Source organism: Protopterus annectens, chromosome 6.part0 (assembly GCF_019279795.1).
Source record: "Protopterus annectens isolate FY-2018-M chromosome 6.part0, PAN1.0, whole genome shotgun sequence".
In the NCBI taxonomy this organism is placed as follows: Eukaryota; Metazoa; Chordata; order Ceratodontiformes; family Protopteridae; genus Protopterus; species Protopterus annectens.
The window spans coordinates 324,694,902-324,717,498 of record NC_056737.1 but is presented as its reverse complement, the minus strand read 5'-3'; the positions used below and the strand labels follow the sequence as shown (position 1 = coordinate 324,717,498).

Below are 22,597 nucleotides of genomic sequence, written 5' to 3'. Positions count from 1 at the left end.
AAGAGGAAATAAAAATTAAGAAACAATGAGCTAGAAAGCTGAAAAGGACCACTTCTCATTCTTCTAACAGCAAAGACTTTGCCAGTAAAACATTTCTGTTGTTCCAAAGGTAAACGTATGAATAATGAAATAAATAAATAAAGCCCAGGAGAGTACCTGAGCCACCACAGGCCAGTGCTAGGAGACTGAAATGATAAAGAAAACTGGCAGCAATGCAGCATACTTGAAAAAAAAAAAAGAACGAACTTTAAAGCATCAGTCCCATTAGACATGAAATGTACTGCAAAAAGTGCCAAAAAAGGTTTGACTTTTTTAAACTGTATGTGAACTATAAAGCATAAACCCACTTTAGGTCAATAATATTTAAGGGCACTGAAGAAGCAACCAAATAAAGCAGTTTTGCTCTTGCTAAATATTTTGTACAAAAACGTTATCATGGAAACTGCATGTTCTATTCTAACTGGGGTGCCCTATGTGCAGAGTCTGAATGTCCTCCCTGTAGTCGTGTGGGTTTCCTCCCACATCCCAAAGACATGATGTAGGTGAACTGGACACTCTAAATTGGCCCTAGGCGTGAGTGCGTGTGCACCTGCGTGCATGTGTGTGTATCTTCTGTGGAAGGTTGGGCTGGCAACTCGACACTGTAAAACTCCACTGCCAATCTTGAGTGGACAGGTGGATCCGCTGTGGCGGCCCATAACCGGGAAAAGCCGAAAGAAGAAGAAGAAAACAGTAAGCAGTCAGAAGCATTTTAAAAATATGAGGTGGATAAGTTTTATCAGTGGCTGCTGTACATTAGTTGCTTTTTCAAAATGCAAATCAATATTTACAATAACTTTTATAATGCAGTTTCAGTGAACACATAGCATAACAGTATAATAAAATTTGTACTGATGTTCTCAAACATTAAGTTTACAAGCCTTGTACTGATACTTCACAGATAGAACAGTGGTGTATAAAGTAGGTAGGAGTTAATTAATGAAATAAAATGTAGTAACAGATTTAAAACAACTGTAATTGAGATCTTTAGGAATGGGTAGGAGCAAGTTATATAGAAAAAATGGGAATTGTGGGAAAAATACATGCAGAATAATGTTTTGGAGGTTTAAGGGAAGGCAGGAGTTGAATGAGCTTTATAATGTTTGACAATGACAGGAAAGATTATAAGTGATGTATAATGTTTGCAACTGAAAACACATCCATATGGTTTGTTTTCATTTATGCAAATGTATGATTATTAAATTTATTAAATCATCACTTATGACATAGACAAAGATGTTTCTTGTGAAAACAGATTTGAAAATTATGGTAAAAATAAAAGAGAAAAAGAACTATGGTTAATAAGTAATCAGAATTATTTAGAGGGGCTGACAAAGGTTAAAATATCAGAGAATAACAGGATTCTCACAGATCAGACTGCTAATGAGAAAATAAGAGAATAGCTGGATAATGTAAACAAGTTTAGAAAGATTGCTGTTAAACAACTATTTTTGATAATTTCAGAGCACAAAAACCTTTAGCACAACTTAGACAACAAAAAGTAGAAATGGTTGTCGCCAAATTCAGGGAGCCTAAGACAAGAAAAAAAACAAGAAAAAACATGAAATCATACAGCGGTATGTATTAGAGATATTTCGGAAAATTTATGAAAATACATATAAAGTAAAGTAATGCGGTAACCAAGAAAGAGCACAATGGAAATATTTACAAAAAACTTAATTATGCCAGGACTAGAGAAAGATGTTGCTCAAGAAATAATAGTCAAGACAGGAGGAGATGAGATAAAAACAGTGATGTAAAATCAATCGTCGGGGAAGTCTTCATTAACAGATGGCATTCCTTTGGTAGTATGGAACACTAGGTGGGAAGAAAATGATAAAGCTCCAAAACACTGTTTAACAGCATGTTAAAAATAAGAGGAAGCACCAGCATCTTGGACAAAAGCTGTACACAGTTATGGCTCATAGATATATAACCCAAGTAGAAGGTTATAATTCAATGTGGGAAGAGATAATGCTGAAGTGAGGGGATTCAAGAAATAAACAGAAAGAGAGAGAGACACAGACAGATGGGTTTTGGATGCAGATCCCTGAGGACAAAAATGACTACCACACAGATTATTGTATTCATAAAGTATTTTAAGAACTAAGACAACATGGGATGGATAAGGGAAATTTTTCCAATATGAATGACTGGAAGTAGTAGTACAGAAAATAGGCAAGAGGGGGCTGGAATATACTGTAGAAGACTGGCAAAGAACCCAATACATTGGAAGCAAAAAACGAGAAGGGGGGGGGGGAGAACACAGTGGGATGAGACCAAGTAGTAGCAGTTTGGACTGCAGGTTGGAGACTGCCTTCCCCAATAGGGATTGATATCAGAGTACAGACAAAGAAAGGGAATAGGAGGGTCCTAAGTGAAAGACCCGCTCTGGCATTATTTTTATTTGAATCTAGAACAGAGGCTGCTGTGAAAATGGGGAATAATTAGGCATTATAAAACACTTCATGATTACTGTAAGAATAACAGGAGGCAAGAAAATATTGGAAAGAGACTGGAAAACCAATTTACAATGTAACAATGGGAGGACTTGTGTACAGCTCCCAAGTATGCAACAAAGTCCAGAAAGTTTAGAATTTTTGCTTAGAAGTGTTTGCATAGGTAATTCTATACCTCAGACTTCATAGAATTTTTCCTCGGGTAGATAGCAAAATGTTGGAGGTGTGATGGGGAAGAAAGAAGTAACTGGGAGGAGCGTAATGAACTGGTAAGATTTTTAAAAAATTCCTACAGAATACCCTGTCAGAAAGAAATGTTGGAAGAACAAATAGCTGTAACTAAGGCAATTATTCTTTTCAGATAGGGCACATGATCTGAATTTCCTAGACACTGTAAGGCCTCATGTTTAACTGTATTGGCTGACAATCAATAAATAAATGGAAATCAAAATCTAAACTAATGGAAGTATTGAATATTGTTGGAAATAAAATAGAACTTGAAGTGGAATCTTTAGAAAAAGCAAAGGGCAAATTACATAGAAATAAATGGAAACAAACAAATGGAATTTGAGAGAACAGCAGATGCAGAATATTGTTCAGGAAATGGAGTGAAGTTTAAGGGAAGGGAAGAAATGAGTAATTTATGTAATGCTGGAGTGAATGACAGTTGTTAGAGAAAAAGAAAACATACCTAATGAATAAAGCATGACAAGGGTTAATGTGGTTTTACTTTCCACTTTGATAATTTCACCAAGTCTTTTGGCTTTCTAATACCATGACGGGAATGGACCCCATTCCAAAGTCAAAGTACGATTAAAGTTCATGAAGTTAGACATCTCAATAGTTGATGTCAGCCAGAAGTGCTCTTCGCAGCACCCGCAATGTGCCCAGTAATGACTTCTTCTGCAATTCGTATGGTGTTACATGTATTGTTAACATATCTAAACATGATTGTAGATTCTTTTTTATAAGATCGGCACTCCAACTACTATTGGAACTATCTGGGTTATCTTTCTTCCATATTGCTCTCGCTTCTGCCTGCAAATCCTGATATTTTATGACTGTGTCTCTGTACGTAATACAGTGGTCACTGGGTGTAACGATTTTAATGATCAATGCTATTTTTGTCGTCTTTTCATGGACCACTATATCTGGTTTTCTCGCATCTGTCTTTTGAACTTTTGGTGATGGATGATCCCAAGTGATGTAGATTTCATCATTTTCTATGATGCTTTGTGTCTCCTTTTTCCAGTGTTTTTCAGCCAATTCAATACCATAATGTTTGTAGAATCCCCAGTGCAACAGTCTTTCCACATTATTATGCCTTTCAGTATATAGTCCTTCTGCCACTAGTATATCACAACCAGCAACAAGCTGTGCAACTGCTTCCAATTCTGTTTTACAAAACCTACATTTGTTTGTTTCTCCCACATGTTCAAAGGACTTTGTAAAACAATGTGTACGTAGCCCACTATCTTGGGCCGCCAATATTAACCTTTTATCTTTTGGTTTGAATTCACCTCTCCTTAACCATTCCTGCATTTGATCCTGATCAACATGAGGTTCTTCCAGAAGTTTTCTATACTTGCAACTATATCTATGAATTTTCCGCACTTATTCCTTCCCATCTGATCCTTCACCTTATATTCTTTCTTTTGTCACATTCAGTTGGTCTGATTTTTTTTTTATCTACTTTTGGTTTGATTTCCATTCCTGATTGGCACCAATATGCTTCTGCTAGTCTAAGCAGGGAAGTCATCTTAGATTTATTCTCCTCAATTTCAAAACTTGCACTACATTTGGGTCTTGTGAGGTTAGCAGGTATGTGTGAAGTTCCATGATTGCAGATTTATATATGTAATCAATTTCAAGGAGGCCCATACCACCTACGAAATGGGAAATATATAATCTTGGTATGCACCAATTTTTATAAATCTGATGAGCATGAAGCATCATTCTTGTTTTCCTATCTAATCTATCCAACACCTTTTGGGGCCAGTCACTCCAGAACTGTAAGTTAGGACAGGAAGAGCAAATTGGTTTATAGCTTGAATTTTGTTCCTAGATGTCAATGCTCTTTTCAAACTTAATTTAAGTCTTCTAAAATATTCCTTACCAAGTTTTATTTGCATTTGTTCATGTTTTATTGTTGATCCTTCATCAATTACCAAATATTTACACACTCCCTCTTGCTCAAGTTCTTTACATCACATGCTTGTGCCAGACTGATTTTTTTTTTCTTTGTGCTGCAGTTTTCCTCTTTTAAAGGTTGCTTTTGCACATTTATCAAGACCAAATGACATTCTTGTATCATCTGAAAAAGTTTTGACTACTTGCAGTTTTGCTTTCAGTCCCTCATCAGATGAGCTATACAGACAGAACAGCAGCAGTAATGGGGAGTCACCCTGGAATATCCCCCTTTGAAATTTTATCCCTGGAATAATAATTTTATCCTTTATCATGGTTTAATTGCAAAGTGGTCTGCAACTGTTTCATGGCAACTATAATGTAATTGATCAGTGTAGGGTGTTATCCTACACATTTTTAAGCACTCATCCATGAACGTCTGATACTGTCAAATGCTTTTTTGTAGTCAGTCCATGCCATACTTAAGATTCTTCCCCTTTTTACAGTTCCCCATTATGACTTTATTTAGCAGCTGATGTTCCTTTGTTCCATATGACTTTCTTTTAAATTACCTCTATTGCTATGACTGAATTTTCTTCTAAACTACTATAAACTCTGTCTGCATCAATTCCGGTAGTTTATACATCGACGAAAGACAAGTTATTGGTCTATAATTTTTAGGATATCTTGCAGGTTCACTCTTAAGTAGGAGCATTGTTTTTCCTGTTGTTAACCAAGCTGATGTCTGCTTGGGGTGCAACTATAAATAGTTCTTACTCATGGCTAAATCTTCATGCAATGATGTTAATACTTTTAGCCAGAAGTTAAGTACTGCATCTGGGCCTGGGATTTTCCAATTGGAAGCTTTTCTTAACATTATTTCAAGTTCCACCAATGTATGTGTGCCTATGTCTTAAGTGATCAACTTTTTTTAATATCATTATTAAATTATTCCATGTAAAGAGTTCTATTATTCAATTGTCCATGCTTATGGCTGGTACTAGGTTAAGAATATACAGGTGGTATAAACTGAACTGTTGGCTTTCACCTTTCAAAGACATGCTACTTGCACATAAAGCAAAATTCTCAGGGCAGTAATAGCTTATCTACAAAATGGTTCAACATTTTTGTGTTAATTTTTCAGAGAATATTACTGGCACAATTACAAAAAATACAACTAAAACTGGGCACCTACATCTTAAATTTCAATGGAAAAAAAAATGTTTTTTGTGTAATGCTTCAACATATAAAAAGAATAAGTCTATGCAGGTAGCATGGAAGTAAGGAGCCCTGCCTATGGCCCAAACAATCAGAGATCAATTAATGAGGGAGGGTCTTGTTGGCACAGACTGGCAAGGGAGGGACTGCATGTGCCCAGGGGCACACCTACATGTTCAAATTTCCCCGTTAGAGACTGTGGAATCAGTGCATGCTGCTTCCTGCAGGTGGCAAGATATCTCGCAGCTAATCAGTCCACTTCAAAAACTGAGGCAGGCACTGTGAAGACGTCCACTGCATGGTTGGCTCAGAGGCACTTGCTGGGCAAGTGCAGGGGGTAATAAAGCCACACATGTATGATGGCCACCTCCTGGTCAACCCTCATCCCTGTGACATGGACAGAATGGGCCAATTAACTGGGATGGAACTGATACATTAAAAACCAACAAACTGGTAAAAAATTACAGCTTCTCATTTTCCAAAAACCATTATGATCAGAATTTCTTCCTCACTTCAAATGGCAAGTCTCTCTTCTGCTTCAACTTACTATTGCATTTCTGGACAGACCCACAGATAGTTCTACTTTTACTGTGCTTCACATAATCCAATAGTTTTAGGTTCATACTAGGCTATCTGCCCTAGGGCATTTATAAGCCTAGCCAGAATGTGTTTGGCTTTCGCCACCCATTTTAAATTTATTTTACTGTGTCTCTGTCTAACAGTGACACAGAACTGATACCCGGGGTAAACCTACGATCTCCCATCCACTCATCAAGATTCCTCTTGAAGAGAGTCAATGAGGGACTCTGCCTAACCTGGACTGGGATTTTATTCCAGAGTGAAGGGAGCCTCTGGGTTATGAATCTGTCCCTCCAGCATGTCCTATTTATTTCAGTGCTGAGGTTCAAGTCTCTCGAGCGCGTAGCTCGATGGGATTTGGATTTTCTGAGGTGCAGCATGTCCATTAATTCCGGGTTGGACATGGCTTTATACTTCAGGCACAGATCGCCTCTGAAAGGCGGTATGCCACTGAACAGAGCTGGAGTTTCTTTTACCGGGCAGCATATGGCATCTGTTTGAGCTCTTTGATCCTCTTGGTGAGGTACTTTTGGGGTCTTTCCAGTTGCTGCAGGTGTCTGGTAAGGTACATCCCAAAAGGGGCATAATTATGGGCCTGATGAGGGATGAGTAAAGAGGCACGATGACCTCCCCTGATCTAGATGTGAATCCCTTCATGATTAGGTGGGCTATATAAAAAGTTTTTCTAACCACTTTGGCCACGTGGTTGTCAAATGAGAGATTGCTATCAACTTGGGTCCCCAGGTCCCTAATTACTTCTTCTGTACTTAATGGATTACCACCTATGTGGTAATTTGTGGGCACTTTGTTTTTGCCAAAGGGGATGACTATACACTTTTTGGCATTTAGCTTGAGGCCATGGCTCTGGCACCAATTGTCTGTTTCTATGAGGCCCTTTTGGAGGATGCTTGTGTCAGCTGGAGAGTCGATTATGGCACCCAGTTTGCAGTCATCTGCGAACTTGGTCAGCCACAGTCCTTCCGTGTTGGCCTGTACCTCCGAGAAATATATACCGAACAAGAGAGGTCCCAGGACTGAGCCTTGTGGGACACCACTTGTAACTGGTTTGGAGTCTGACAAGGCTCCAGCAATTCTAACCATGTGGGTTCTGTCCTTGAGCCAGTGACATAGGGGGTTTATATTTAAGCTGGTGAGCTTATCTATAATGCCTGAGTGGGGTATTGTATCGAAGGCTTTTGCGAGGTCCAGGTAGGCTGTGTGGACCACCTTCCCCTCGTCAATGGCCTTGGTGACTGTTTCAAAGAAATCAACCAGGTTTAAGAGGCAGGATCTGCCCTTAACAAAGCCGAACTGGGTAGGATCCAGTGTCTGTAGGTTCCCAATATCTTTATTTATGAGGTCCATGATGATCCTTTCCGTAGCTTTGCAGACCAAGCTAGTCAGGCTTATGGGGCGATAGTTTCCAGGATCCATTGAGGCACCACCTTTATGGAGAGGGACCACTGTTGCTGTACGCCACTCTTTGGGCACATATCCTGTAGAAAGGCTGAGATTGAACAGTAGTTTTATGTTTGGGTTTAGCTCTTCTTGGAGTTCATGTAGGACGCAGCCCGGGACACTGTCTGGTCCCATTGATGCTGTGTTTTTTTGCTTTGGAGAGGGCGGCTCTTACCTGAGCATCTGAGATGTCAGGGGGGCAGCACTCTGCTGGGATAGATATTTGCCCTTTGGGGGTTTGCTGAACCGGTCAGCTGGGATGTTGGCAATGTCTGTGGGTTCATTGTATTTTTTGTCATTTTGGACTAATTTTGAGCATATCTGGGAATTACCACCCAGGTTCCCAACATAACTAAAGAAAGCCTTGTGATTATCCTTAGTGTCCTGTGCAATTTTTCTCTCGAAGCTGGCCTTAGACAATTTTATGAGTGCCCGTAGTTTTTTGCTAATACTGATCCGTGATGCCTTCCCTTTTTGGGATTTTGCTCTATCATTTAGTAGCTTCCTCCTTCTATTGTATAGTTTGTTTACGGCTGGGGTCCACCAGACAGGACGTCTGCCTTTGGAGGATTGGGTCTTGGTTTTATTTGGGATTGCATGATCCATGCATTCCTGAAGGTGTTCATAGAATGCATTTATAAAGGATTCTGCGGTCTGGGCCGTATTTTCCACAGGCCGGGGGGCTTTGAAGGATTCCACCTCGGTTTTGAGGAGTGTGAAATTTGCTTTAGTGAAGTTTTTCACTGTGGTTTTCTGGGCAGGGGGTGGGGTCGGGATGTGAATATCCAGTGAGATTAGTTTATGGTCTGATCTTACCAGTGAGGGATACACTTCTGATCTGGAGCATAGAGTCCCCACGTTGGTGATGATCAGGTCCAGTATGTTTTCCCCTCTTGTGGGAGTGGTAACAAGTTGTTCCATAGCATTTGAGTTTATAAATTCTAGGAACGTTTGGGCTAGGGTGTTGGAGCTAGAGTAATGCTCCCAGTCTATGTTTGGGTAGTTGAAGTCACCCAATATAATGGTGTTTGGAGAGACCTTCATATTTTCCAGTGTTCTCAGAAAGGCCGAGTGGGGTTCCTGGGTTTGGGAGGGTGGTCTGTAGCAGGCTATAAACTGGAAGGCAGTTTTACTCACTGTTAGTTGCACATGGATAGTCTCTGATGCTTCGTGCTTTGCCACCAACCTGGAGGTGTGGGTATCTTTGATGAATATCGATACTCCCCCTCCTTTTGTGGTTCGGTCCAAGTTTTGGGGCCGAAAAGCATGGTATGAGGTATAACCTGGTAGTGTTGGGGTGCTCTCGGGAGCCCTGAACCAGGTTTCTGTTACTGCACAGATATCGATGTTCTCCATGCTAAGGAGGGTTTCGAGTGCATGCATCTTGAGGTTTAGACTTCTGGCGTTGAGTAGCATTACTCTTAGTTTCTTATCCCTTGTGATACCTATGGAGGTGGGTTTGTCTTTTGAGCCTTGCCTAAAAAAGGCACTATGGGGGTAGCAAGAGCCTTTGCCAATATCCGAAAGCCCGGGGTGACAGGTGCAAGCTGTCCCTAGCGAAGCATCGTGGCTTGTCGAGCAAATCATCCCAAGCTGACAGGCATTGGATCCCCTTTGAATGACACCAGTACTTAAGCCAATTGTTGAAATTGATCATCTTGTCTTCATATTGTGGCATCATTCTTGGTGAGGGTAAGATGCTACTCAAGGTCAGGGTCATACCGGCCTGGGCTACATGCTCAGAGAGCTCCTTTATGTCGCTTTTCATGTAGTCCAGGGAGGTACGTCTCAGGTCATTCACACCAGCATGGACAATGACCGAGTCATATTTGTACTTGCCTTGGAGTGACCTGAGTGCTTGTGTTATGTGGCGGATCCTAGCGCCCGACAGGCTGCTCACCGTGACCCTCTCCTTGTTCAGCCTGGTGAGCGGGATGTCAGTGTGCCTGACGACAGAGTCACCTATTACAAGTTATCAGGTGTATTGTTTAGTCTTAAGGGCTGTGACTGTTCGGCACACTGGCTTTGTGAGATATGTGTTGCACGTGTTTCGTTTTGGGGTAGCGGTTGCTTGGGTGTCTGCTTTGGAGGTCTCTGCTGCTTAGGCAGATCTTTATTTAGAGCCTCCGAGTATGTTTTTGTGTGATTATGTGTTTGGTTTGCTGTCGTGGTAGGTCTATGTGAGACTGGAATTGTAGTGAGTGTGGTTTCCTTCTCCTCCTGACTGGTTATGCCAGTACTGAGTTGAGAGAGCTTAGCCTCCAGTTTGGCTATATGGTTGCATCTCTCACATGTGTTGGAATTTGTTGGGAGGAGGAGAGGGTTGTCTGCGTACATGAGGCAGTTGTAACACTGCCTCAAGATTCCCAGATTCACCAGCTGGACTGGAGAGGAGATTGACAACTGACCTTTGGACATGCTAGAATAATATTGGAAATTCCTTTATAATTGAAAACAAGGGCCAGTGGGGAGTGAGGGTGTAGAGTGCTTTTAATTTTTAGTGCTGACTTATATAATTGCTTTAGCGAGCAAGTGCCAGGTAACTTAAGTACAATGTGTTACAGGTAACTTAAATGCAAAAACGACAAACAGTAACTTTCTTTCAAGTGAAACAAGGAAATAAGTACAGTAAGCAATGCAGATATCACTAGTGATCCACAGAAGCGCTGAGAAGCTGCGTATTAGGTGGAATTAGCGTTCCAGGGAAATAACAAGCAAACAAACAATATAAACAAAGCTAGATTCAGCAGGCCTGGATCTAGCCTATGCTACAGCAAACAAGGTGTACCAATTTCAGTAAGATACAGTTCAAATATTCAGGCACTATAAACCTTTAACCAGAAATTCCCAGCTCAGAAGGGCAGAGTCCAGCCTCTTCTCCCACAAGAGTGCAGACCACGAACCTTCTTAATGTAAAATAACTGGCCTGAAGCCCAAGTGCTTAAACCAGAACTAATACACTTTAAGAATAACAGACACTGGGCTCTCAATCAGCAGTTCCCAACTTAGAAGGATGAAAGCTACCTGTCCTGCCACCACAGTGCATGCCACAAACCTTCCTAATGTAAAACAACTGGTCTGAAGCCCAAGTGCTTAATCCAAAAGACTTAGAATGATAGCTACACTTTAATCAAGTTACTACCAAGCAGTAATAAATACAATTGAATACTTTAGAGAATGTATGGATTAGTGCTCAAGTTACACAAACAAAGCTAGATCCAGCAGGCCCGAATCCAGTCTATGCCACAGCAAACAAGGCGCACCAACTTCAGTAAGAAGCAGTTCAGATATGCATGCACTATAAGCCTTTAACCAGAAATTCCCAGCTCAGAAGGGCAGAGTCCAGCCTCTCCTCCCACAAGAGTGCAGACCACGAACCCTCAATGTAAAATAACTGTCCTGAAAGCCCAAGTGCTTAAACCAGAATTAATACACTTTTAGAATAACAGACACTGAGCCCTCAAACAGCAGTTCCCAACCTAGAAGGATGTAAGCTACCTGTTCTGCCACTACAGTGCAGACCACAAACCCTCTCAGTGCAAAACAACTGGTCCGAAGCCCAAGTGTTTAAACCAAAAGGCTTAGAATAAGTTACACCAAGCAGTAATAAATACAATTGAGTACTTTTAAGATGATGCAAAAGTAAAATAAAGTAGGTAGAAACACAAGTACAGTAAAAGCAGATGAATTTTTTTTTTCTGAACAAGTGCTGAGATCAAAGAAACAGATTTGAGTGCTGAAACTAGAAAACTGGCTAGTTATAAGAGAAAAAAAACTAAGCAAGAAGGCATCCCTCCAACACAGAAGGGCTTGGGGGCTCAGAAGCCTACAAATAGTCTATACCACTTAACAGGAAAGGCAGGAAACAAGCTTATTTTTTTTTTCTGTTTCCCAGATGCTCTCTTTGTACACAGTAGGAGTACCTGAAATCAGAATATGATCTCAGTGCACTCAGTTGAGTGAGCAAATGAGATGGGCCCAGAAGGAGTATCCAAACACAAATTTACAAGAGGGGCGGGCAGTTTCAAGGCCACTAAGATTAACACCAAAACAAAAAAACGGGTGGGCGGGACTAACTGAAGAGCAGAGTCAAAACTTCAGTTCAGTTAATATTCCTGCAACACACAGTTAAAATCAATTTAAATACTGTATTTTTGGGGAAAAAAAGTGCAGATAAAGGTACTTAAATTCTCTTATACGTCCAGTTGAATACAGCAAGTTCTTAGCCGGCCAAAGCTGAGGTTTTTAAGCAGAAAATATTTCACACTGTACCACTTAAATAGGCAAGGACAGGAAATCAAAGAATGTGGCTACCCCCACACCTGTAATTACTAGCAAATAACAAAATTCAGCAAACACTGACTAACTTCCAGTTCAGTTAACAGATGAATTGTAGATGATCCATGTGTAGTGAATGGGTATACACTACTCAATGACATTTATAAGGGGAATTGAGATGTGACCTGTAATTTATAGGCACCTGAACCATTAATTAATTGGTGCTCAGTTCTGCAGTCCAGTATTTTTGCATTATACTACGTTTCCATTGTGGGTGTTATGCTGAGCTTTTGCTTAGGATTCAGAATACAGTAAAGGTAAACAATACTTCTTTAGTGAATTTATTAAATCAGAAGTAAAAATCCATTGTCATCAGAAAATACATACTTTTGCCTTTGCAAACTACCATAGGTAATACACCACAGACTGGGGGTTGGCATAATGATTAAGGTGTTTATTTTGGGTGAAAATGTTTCTAAGATTAATATGTGCCTAGGGGGTTCAGTGTAGCACTACAGCTGAATACTTGGCAATCACTCTTAAAAGACCAGTGACAACGTAATATTTATTATACTACGCGCACACACATTTTTTTCTGGTAAAATACAACAACTTGGATGAAAATACAGCAAGATTATACAATCATTTCCAACGCATAAAAATAACAAAATACTCAAACGTTCTTACCAAATTGCCAGATCAAAACCTACCGCTGAGACGGATTTTATCACTAATACCCCACCAATCACATTCACCTGCCAACCGTAAGTACAGAAATATTTCTGAATGTACCGCTGCAAGAAGACACGCCTATGAAGACAACCGTCGAGCACTGATGACGGCACTACAACGGTAGAAACCAATTCACAATCCCTTTAGGGAAGGAGTGATGATGGTAGTTTTGTGTATACGATACTGTCACAAAACTCCACCTGACATCATTCTGAGTGTGGCGGAAGTAGTTCAACGATGAAGAGGCTAAACTTGATACGCCTAAATAGTGTATGAGTCTGTATCAAAGTGAGAAATGGTATTAAACCTCAAATAGTTGGATTTAAAACCGTGAAGGTGTTACGCACCATTCTGACTGTAGTTGATAGTTAATCGCTGCTTTGTTAATGTTCAGGAGGTAGGTGTTTTGTTTTTCTGAGTAGGATTAAATTTAAACCAGATTACGCATTCCAATCTATTTTCGGCAGATTAATGTTAACGGTACTCTTATATTAAAGACTTGAGAAGCCACTCAAACTTTATTAGCAGGTGTATATCTGTCATCATCTTATATCCAGAATAATGGACAAATCCAAGAAATAATTGCGTACACTTTTTGAAGTATTGGTACTGTTAACTTCAGTAGCTGACGGAAAAAGCGGCTTTGTTGAAGTGTCTTAACCCACCTGCCGATTCGTGCATGAATGGGCGTGGCCAGTATGACTGACAAGCAGAAAGACGGTTATATAATATGCAGTGTTGCATGGCATGCATATTTGCCTTTGACATCATGACTTGTAATTGTCCAATTGTTCTTACTCAATATAGTGCGGACTCGGGTTGGGTATATGTAATTGGGGGTATGGAGGGCGCAGCCCCCCACATGGGAGTGCAGCAAAAGCTAAGGGAAAGTAATATTTGTGTAACTGTGGTGAATCAAGGCATCTGCCTATTAATCAGATCGTAAAAAGATGCCCAGGTAAGCACGTCAGGAAGTACTGGGGACCCAGCAATTATAAAACCTAGTTTATCATTTTTGTTTGCTCAAGACTGTGAGGCACAACAGTTAATAGAAAAGATGCACAGGTAAGCACCTCTGGAAGTACACGGGACCCATCAGTAATAAAACTTAGCATATATTTTTTTTTGTTTTAAATCGCCACACACATTTTTTGCTACAAAGTATACTCAATTTCGTGTTTTCTTTGTTATTTTTTTTTACTTTTTCTGCAATGACTGCCTGAAATGTTCCAACTCCTTGCATCCCGTTTGTGGCTAAAAGGTGTACTGTGTCACCACGGGTCTGTGAGCAGCTACAGTTCTATTTTAATTCACTAAGGCAGTGCAGTAATGTTAACTGTTTACTGACATTCTTTTACTGAATTTCTTTGAATTTTTTGCTGATCCCAATGAATATTCATTCGGATGACATCATCATCATCATCTTTCGGCTTTTCCCATTAGGGGTCGCCACAGCGGATCATCTCTTTCCATTTCTTCCTATCCTCTGCATCTTGCTCTGTCACGCCAACCGCCTGCATGTCCTCTCTCACCATGTCCATAAACCTTATCTTAGGCCTTCCTCTTTTCCTCTTACCTGGCAGCTCTATCCTTAGCATCTTTTTCCCAATATACCCATCATCCTTCCTCAGCACATGTCCAAACCAACGTAATCTCATCTCTCTTGCTTTGTCTCCAAACTGTCCAACATGAGCTGACCCTCTAATATACTGATTCCTAATCCTATCCATCTTAGTCACACCGAGCGCAAATCTTAACATCTTTAACTCTGCCACATCCAGCTCTGACTCCTGCCTTTTTGTCAATGCCACTGTCTCCAATCCATATAACATAGCTGGTCTCACTACCCTCTTGTAGACCTTCCCTTTCACTCTTACTGGTACCCGTCTGTCACAAATCATTCCTGACACTCTGCTCCACCCATTCCACCCTGCCTGTACTCTCTTCTTCCTCTCTTCCACATTCACCGTTACTCTGAACTGTTGATCCCAAGTACTTAAACTCGTCCACCTTTACCAACTCTACTCCCTGCATCCTCACCATTCCTCTACCCTCCCTCTCATTTACACACATATATTCTGTCTTAGCCCTGCTGACCATCATTCCTCTGCTCTATAGAGCATATCTCCACCTCTCCAGAGTCTCCTCAACCTGATTCCTACTCTCACTACAGATCACAATGTCATCTGCAAACATCATAGTCCACGGGGCCTCCTGTCTTATATCATCTGCCAACCTGTCCATCACCACTGCAAATAAGAAAGGACTCAGAGCTGATCCTTGATATAATCCCACCTCCACCTTAAACGGATCTGTCACTCCCACTGCAGTCCTCACCACTGTCACACTACCCTCGTACATATCCTGTACCACTCTTACATACTTCTCTGCCACTCCCGACTTCCTCATACAATACCACAACTCTTCTCTAGGCACCCTGTCATATGCTTTCTCCAAGTCTACAAAGACACAATGCAACTCCTGACCTTCTCTGTATTTCTCCAGTAACACTCTATTGCATCTGTAGTGCTCTTTCCTGGCATGAAACCATACTGCTGATCACTAATCATCACCTCCCTTCTTAACCTAGCGTCTACTACTCTTTCCCATAACTTCAAGCTGTGACTGATCAATTTTATTCCTCTGTAGTTACTGCAGCTCTGCACATCACCCTTATTCTTAAAGATAGGTACGAAAACACTTTTTCTCCACTCAGGCATCCTCTGACTTTCCAAAATTTCATTAAGCAATCTAGTTAAAAATTCCACTGCCATTTCTCCTAAGCACCTCCATGCTTCCATTGGTATGTCATCTGGGCCAACAGCCTTTCCATTCTTCATCCTCTTCATAGCTGTTCGTACTTCCTCCTTGCTAATCTGTTTCACTTCCTGATTCACTATCCCCACATCATCCAACCTTCTCTCTGTCTCATTCTATTCATTCATCAGCCTCTCAAAATTTGGACGACAAACGCAGGAAAATGTTTATTCATGACAGCTCTGTAACGTCACACTGTTGCTGTGTTTTGGGCTGAGCTTGCCATCATCTGATGGGTTAAGACACTTCAACAAAGCCGAAAAAGCAAATATGAATTAATAGGCATTTTTCTTAAGTCAATTTATTTATTTTTATTTTATTTTACATTTGTTGACTGGGCTAGTCCAACTGGATATATGTCCATTTTCAGCAGAGGCCCAGGGAGAAAAGATCCACATGCAAACATTAGTATATATAAATTTAGTATATACATCAAAACACATTAGATATTCACTACAAAAACAGAAGACAAGAAATAAAAAAGTGTGTTTTGGTAAGAGTTTCTTAAAGCAGAAAAGTTGAGAGTACCTAGATACTCAAGGAAGCTAGTCAGGGTTGCTACAGGGGCATGATTGTTGTCATTATTTAGTAAGAGTGGTCCAACACCTTTTCTCCCGAGATCCTCCAATTTTAGGAGGAAGAGGATGAAAACAGGATAAACTGTGAGCCAAATTCAGGAACATCCCTGAAAACCAGTGCCAGATGAAACGCGTGAGGGCAATAATGAGGAATACCAGATCGTGCATAAGACCAAGTCTAGAATACTGACTGACATTATTCCTCAAAGTCTAGCTTTGTATTAGTGTCTTACCTCACGGGATGCGCAGTAGCAAGTCCTGCTTAAACCACGCCCACCATGCAACAATCGGTGACGTCTTAGCAAACTTTAGTAATATTCAATGCTGATCCCGGCATGAATATGTATTGTCTATTTGTAGTTTACCCTATACCTCAGATAGGGTTACCACCTTTTCAAATGCCCAAAGTAGGACATTTTTGGTACAAACATCAGATTTTGCAGGCCAAAACATACCCATGGCCAGTACAAAGGACAGAACTTCACTTTTTTGCGTAAATAAAAGCTTATTCTTGTAGCATTTTAATTGCTTATTCTGTTTCTTATAACATTTAGGTGTTACAGATGCATAATAACTGTTTTATGCAACTATTACATAAAATATATGAAATAATTTTGTCCTAAAATCTCAGGACATTTGCCATTTTTTACAATTTTTTGGCAGGACACAACTGCCCAAAGAGGGACTGTCCCTTGCAAAGTGGGACAGGTGGTAACCCTAACCTCAGTGTAGTGTGCGATCTCGGAGTTGTATTGAATTAGCGGGGATGCAGAGGGGCTTGCCCCTCCACAAAATTGAAGGGGGGAAAAAGTGATATAACTGCAAATATTTTTTCCTTGGCTTTTACAGTAAGGCAAACCCACCCTTGCACCCCTGCTAATTAAATATACGAATTCCGAGATTGCATTTCATTTAGGGTTGCCACCTTTTCAAATGCCCAAAGTGGGACAATTTTGGTACAAACGTCAGATATGGCAGGCCGAAACATACCCACGGCCAATACAAAGGACAGAACTTCACTTTTTTGCCTAAATAAAAGCTTATTCTTGTAGCATTTTAGTTGCTTATAACATTTAGGTCTTTCAGGTACATAACTTTTTTATGCAACTATTACATAAAATGTAGGAAATAATTTTGTCCTAATATCTCAGGACATCTGCCATTTTTACAATTTCTTTGCAGGATGCAACTGCCCAAAAAGGGACTGTCCCTCGCAAAGTGGGACAGGTGCTAAAGCTAATTACATTTAGGAAAGGGTAAAGTACGAATAGACAATGAATATTCATACTATATCTGCATGGCTGTCAATCTTACATGCCTCCCATACGATAGCACACCCCTTTTATCCGTGAGTCAGTAAGACCACGCCCATATCTGCGCAGAACAGGCTGCAAGGTACTACACTAATACACTAAATATAAAAAATAAAAATTAAAAGCTTTTCGTTATTGCTGAGCATATCTCTCGGCTGTTCACAAGATTAATTAGAAAAATCCTTAACACTGAATGTGGAACAGTGAGGAACATAGACTTTTTGGTTCATAGGTTGGTACTAGGCTATCGGCCCTAGGGCCTATACAAGCCTAGCCATAACAATTCCCTGGTTATTTCTTCCCACAGTATTTACTTCCCTGGACCCCTGTCTAGCAGGGCGTCTGACATGATCCCCAGGATGAATTTCCTATCTCCCATCCAGCCATCAAGGTTCCTTTTGAAGAGGGCCAGTGAGGCGCTCTGCTTGACATGTATGGGCAGTCTATTCCAGCGTCTGGGGAGTCTCTGGGTCAGGAACCTATCCCTCCAGCATGTTTTGTTCATTGTGATGACAAGGTTTAGATCCCTGGAGCGTGTGTCTCTGAGGGATTGGGATTTCTTTAAGTGTAGCATGTCCAACAGCTCTGGGTTTGACATGGCCTTGTATGTTAAGCAGAGATCGCCTCTGAGTAGATGATATGCGAAAGAGTATAGGTGGAGTTTTTTTACACAGTCAGCATAGGGCATCTGCTTTAGGCCTGTGATTCTTTTAGTGAGCCTTTCCAATTGTTGCAGATGTCTTGAGAGGTACATACCAAATGGGGCATTGTATTCTATAATGGGTCTAATATGGGACAATGACCTCCTTTTTTCTGGATGAAAAGCCCTTAGTGATGAGGTGTGCCACATAGAAGGATTTCCTGACTGTTGTGGCGATGTGGTTATTGAAGGTGAGACCACTGTCCACCTGTGTCCCTAAGTCTCTTATCACACTTTTGGTGTTTAGTGTACTGCCAGCTATGTGGTAATTCACAGGTACATGTTTTTTCCTAAAGGGGACATTTCCTGGCATTGAGCTTGAGCCCATGGCTCTGGCACCAAGCATCTGTTTCTGTAAGGCCCTTTTGTAGAATATCCACATCATTTGGGGATTCAATAATGGTTCCCAGTTTGCAGTCATCTCCGAACTTTGTTAGCCAAAGTCCCTTAGTGTTGGCCTGTACTTCAGAGAAGTAGATGCCAAACAAGAGCGGTCCCAGGACTGAACCCTGAGGTACTCCACTTGTCACTTGTCTGGAGCTGGATTTGGAGTCTGCTACTTTTACAGTGTGGGTTCTGTCAGTAAGCCAGTTGGCAACAATCGAGTGCCATAGGAATTAATGCCCAGCTTAGTAAGTTTATCTGTGATTCTAGAGTGGGGGATGTTGTCGAAGGCCTTGGCGAGGTGCAGATAGGCTGTGTGGACCACCTTACCCTTGTCTGTGGCTCTGGAGACTGATTTGAAGAAGTCAGTCAGGTTCAGGAGACAAGATTGGCCCTTCACAAACCCAAACTGCTTGCGGTCCAGTTTTTGAAGGTTGCCAATGTCTTTGTTTATAAGTTCCATGATAATACGTTCCATGGCCTTGCAGATCAGGCTCGTCAGACTGATGGGACGGTAGGTTTTGGGACTCAGAATGAGGAACATTCCTCATAATGAGGTTACTTGAGATGGATGAGTAACAGTAATGGGTTTTCTACCCTTTATTTTTAGCTTTGTCCCTGTTTATTGAGCAAAGACGTTGAGAGCTATGGCAGAGATGTTATGCAGTAACTCTCAGATGTTATGTAACTGCCATAACGTTCTGAGAGCTACCCAGAAACACTAATGTGGTCCAGTATTCTCTGATTGCCAGTGCTGAGTATGCCTAGTAAAATAGTTCTGTTGTAGGGTGCTCTGAAGAAGTAGCTTTACCGTCACATCTATGTAGGAACTTCCCATCCTTCTGGATGAAGACAATGCACTTTTTATGCATAAGGTCTCTTGGAAGGTGATGGTTGCATGGCAGCACCGCTTCTCTGCTAGGTCTGCCAATACCTCTCAACCTGTTAATGCAAAACGTCTGGACAAAGCTTGACAAATTGGGGGTACAAATAGGATCATATTTTAAATATTGCTCTTATAAACTTAGAAATTTGCTAGAGTAACTGGATTTGTTTTAAATACATTTTCTGAAGGATTTGGAGTCCGAAACTCAAAATTATGTCATTATTTATTGACTTCAATCCTGAGATCATACCAGTGATTTGCCAGGAAAAAAGAGGAACATGCCAAAAAATCTGGACATTCTGCAAAAATCTGTACAGTTGAGAGGTAAAAAGATGCCCACCAATGACGAAGGGTAATCTGAAATTTTAATACCCCGTCAGACCATGGTTTTGATCTCTCTGCCATTAAGAGCTGACAGGGCTGCACAGGGAAGCAGCTGTAGACCATAGAGCCTTGAATGCTGCCTGCAGTGGTTTTTGCTTAGTAAGTTACAGCCTTTATCCCCATGTCTTGTGTGGTAATGGTCTTAAGCTGGGTGGGCAGTGGTGTATTCATAGGTTTATAGGTGTTACAGCCTTTATCCCCATGTCTTGTGTGGTAATGGTCTTAAGCTGGGTGGGCAGTGGTGTATTCATAGGTTTATAGGTGTTTACTAGGCTGATGACCACAAGGCCTTTCTAAGCCTAGCCATGCATCCCAAATCTTTGACAAGTTCTGATACCCTTGATAAGTGTAAGCAGGGTCTTGGGAGATGAAACATTTACAAGCTAGGGGCTGGGAGATGAGCCATTTACAGGTTGCCTATGTCTGGCAAAGCAGTGTGGTCTGTTTAGTATTTCTTTCCATGCTGACAAATATTACACCCCCTTAGAATGACACCAGAGACTAAACCAGTTATTAAAGTCAGTCGTCTTCTGTTTGTATTATGGCATAATCCTTGGAGAAGGTAAAATGCTGCTCAATGCCAGGCTCATTCCAGCCTAAAACACATATTCCATGATGTGTCACTTCATATAGTCTAGGGAGGTACGTATTGGTCATTACTCCCACATGGACTGTGACTGAGTCATACTGGTACTTGTGGTCCAGTGACCCAAGTGCGTGCATAATGTGGCAGATCCTAGCCCCTGATAAGCAACTGACCGTGACTTTCTCCTTACTCAGCTTGGTGAGAGGGACATCAGTGTGTCTCATGATGGAGTCTGCAATGACCAGAATGTTGGATTGTGTGGTGGCTTGCCTTATGGGCATAGAAGTAGAGGCTCCATGAAATGTGAATATATGTGTTAATGTGGGTGTTGCATTGAAAGAGTGCATTTGGGGCTGCCGAGGGTATTTGTTATGTGTACTTTGTCTAGGAGGCCTTTGGGGTTTAGGAAAGTTACATTTAAGTGCCTCAGCATATGTGGGTCTATATATCTGCTTTGAATTGTGTGTGGTGGGTGTAGCGTGTTTACTGCTGACAACCTTATTGACATTAGGAGTACTTTTATGTGAGAGCTTTGCCTCCAGTGACATCGTGTAAATACATCTGTCACGTACCATATCAAGTTTGTTGGGGAATTAACTGGTTGCCAGTAAACTTGAGGCAATTTCTACATTGCCTCAGGATGCCCTACAAGCTGGTGATGGAGATAGTGGGAAAGTTCATATCCATGGCAACAGACCTTTTTTTTATTGATTAGACAGTTGGAGTAAGAATATAAAGCAATGTCAGGAGTATCCAGTTTGCAACTCTGGAGACAGTGCTTGCCACTGCATATTAGTTGTCCTGTGTGCAAGTAGGTATTGGTGAAATTTAAATTGTGCTTTTACAGGAAAAAATGTTACACAAGGTGTCTGTGTCTGTACAGGGCACTACCAAACACTTGAGGGGAGATTAGTACATAGACCCTGAAAATTTAAGGATGAAGTATTTAGGCAGACATTGTGGTGTTGGAAACAACTCAAGCATTAGTTACTGAAAACAAAGTATTAGCTTGTCAAGAATGATGAAAAGAGGGGAGTTGCGTGAATGGCTACTGCCTTACTACTACTAGTGCTGGTCTCGACACAGCTTCACTCTGCTGGGATACAATGCTCCTTTACTTCTTCTCTCGCCAGAAGCAAGACATTAGCACCAATCCCAATGAGAAGCAGGCCACAGCCTGTTTGTTGATCCACAGTCTTGTCCCAGATGATGCAAGGGTCTGTAGGCTTGATGTAGCCTTTTCCGGGTAGATGCCTTGAATAACAACCAGACCAAGCAGACACTCATTGCACAACCAGAAACAGTCAGGAATCAATGCACTCTGCTCCTTCTCTCACCAGAAGTAGAATGTAAGCACAAATTATCAGCTGTAAGCTATGAAGCAGTTATTAAGCTTTCTGATGAGTGCAGTCTCCAGGAAGTAATGGCACTGTGCTCCTTTTCTCACCAGGGAAAACAGAATCACTAATCCCAAGATGACTACTAAGAGTCAGAATGTGGGCTCTCCAGTAACTGGTGAACTTGCAATAGATGTTTAAAGGTAAGATGAAAAAAAAAATGGTTTAATATCATAAACACTGCAGTGTGTACTAAGCGGTTAGATAAGAAAAAGAGGGTAACTTAAGTTTTAGCTGTCTAAGTGGAGAGCCACTAATTTTAAAAGAGCAAGATAGATTAAAAAGGAGTGGGCATGGGCACTTTTGTATTCTGGTTCTATGGAATACAGTGGGATGGCCAGTACATTTAAATAGTAGAAGGGGAGTGATTTCACAAAATGATGATTTTGTGCTTATTCACAACAGCCAGTGAAAGGGGAGAGGGAAGGAGATATGTGGTCAGAGTAACATAAGGGGCAGGCAACTAGAAAGACAGAAGACAACAGCAACAAGGTGGGAAAATTTCTGTGCGACTCACAAGAGCCACAGCTGTGTTCTCTTTCCAAGTTTTAATAAGCAATTACAAGCATAATACAAGTAAAACACAGTGTAAACAAAACAAATCACAGTATACAAAATAGAAGAAGACAATAAAGTAATACAAAATACAAGAAAGCAAAAGC

At 41.0% G+C, this 22,597-nt stretch overlaps 2 protein-coding genes across 6 annotated transcripts in view; one reads left to right on the top strand and one right to left on the bottom strand.

The window, feature by feature from the left end:
• Nucleotides 1-13,016, bottom strand: part of HAUS2 (HAUS augmin like complex subunit 2) — a 329,909-nt gene extending 316,893 nt beyond the window's left edge. The window contains exon 1 of one of the 2 annotated variants that reach the window (XM_044074083.1): nt 12,846-13,016. The gene's annotated coding sequence lies outside the window, so the exon portion shown is untranslated. The remainder of the gene's footprint in view (nt 1-12,845) is intronic. The other variant, XM_044074084.1, reaches the window with a different exon arrangement.
• Nucleotides 13,017-13,089: 73 nt separating this feature from the next.
• LRRC57 (leucine rich repeat containing 57) overlaps nt 13,090-22,597 on the top strand; it is a 549,540-nt gene continuing 540,032 nt past the window's right edge. For 2 of the 4 annotated variants that reach the window (XM_044074079.1, XM_044074080.1), the window contains exon 1: nt 13,090-13,287. The gene's annotated coding sequence lies outside the window, so the exon portion shown is untranslated. The remainder of the gene's footprint in view (nt 13,288-22,597) is intronic. The other 2 variants (XM_044074082.1, XM_044074081.1) reach the window with 1 other exon arrangement.